At 32.1% G+C, this 361-nt stretch overlaps 1 protein-coding gene across 3 annotated transcripts in view; it reads left to right on the top strand.

Moving 5' to 3' along the window:
• LOC107624887 overlaps nucleotides 1-361 on the top strand; it is a 19,228-nt gene that overhangs the window by 4,935 nt on the left and 13,932 nt on the right. The window lies entirely within an intron of this gene.

Below are 361 nucleotides of genomic sequence, written 5' to 3'. Positions count from 1 at the left end.
TAAATTATCATTTAATTAATTTATGAAATTAAGTATAAAACTTATAGTTTGATGATGTTATGCTCTGAAAATCAAAGCATAAGTTTTATAGTGGTTAGCTATTTGTCCCAAAGGTCTCACACTAGGCTAAATTCTGAGCTGGGATGATTAAAGAGCCATATATTGAATCAAGTTGGGTTGATTTAGTGGTTAGTTTACTAGTGTGCTTAAGTAATTGTTGGGTTTGAATCCTGCCTTTTACATACAGCAATTTATTGGCCAATAACAAACTTTTAAATGGGATCCAGCACCGCAACAAATTAGTTCTTGGCAGGTTGGGAGATATCATAAAAAAAAAAAAAAGCCATATCTTCTGTGTGTG

Source organism: Arachis ipaensis, chromosome B02, assembly GCF_000816755.2.
Source record: "Arachis ipaensis cultivar K30076 chromosome B02, Araip1.1, whole genome shotgun sequence".
In the NCBI taxonomy this organism is placed as follows: Eukaryota; Viridiplantae; Streptophyta; class Magnoliopsida; order Fabales; family Fabaceae; genus Arachis; species Arachis ipaensis.
This window is presented reverse-complemented; position numbering and strand designations above follow the sequence as displayed.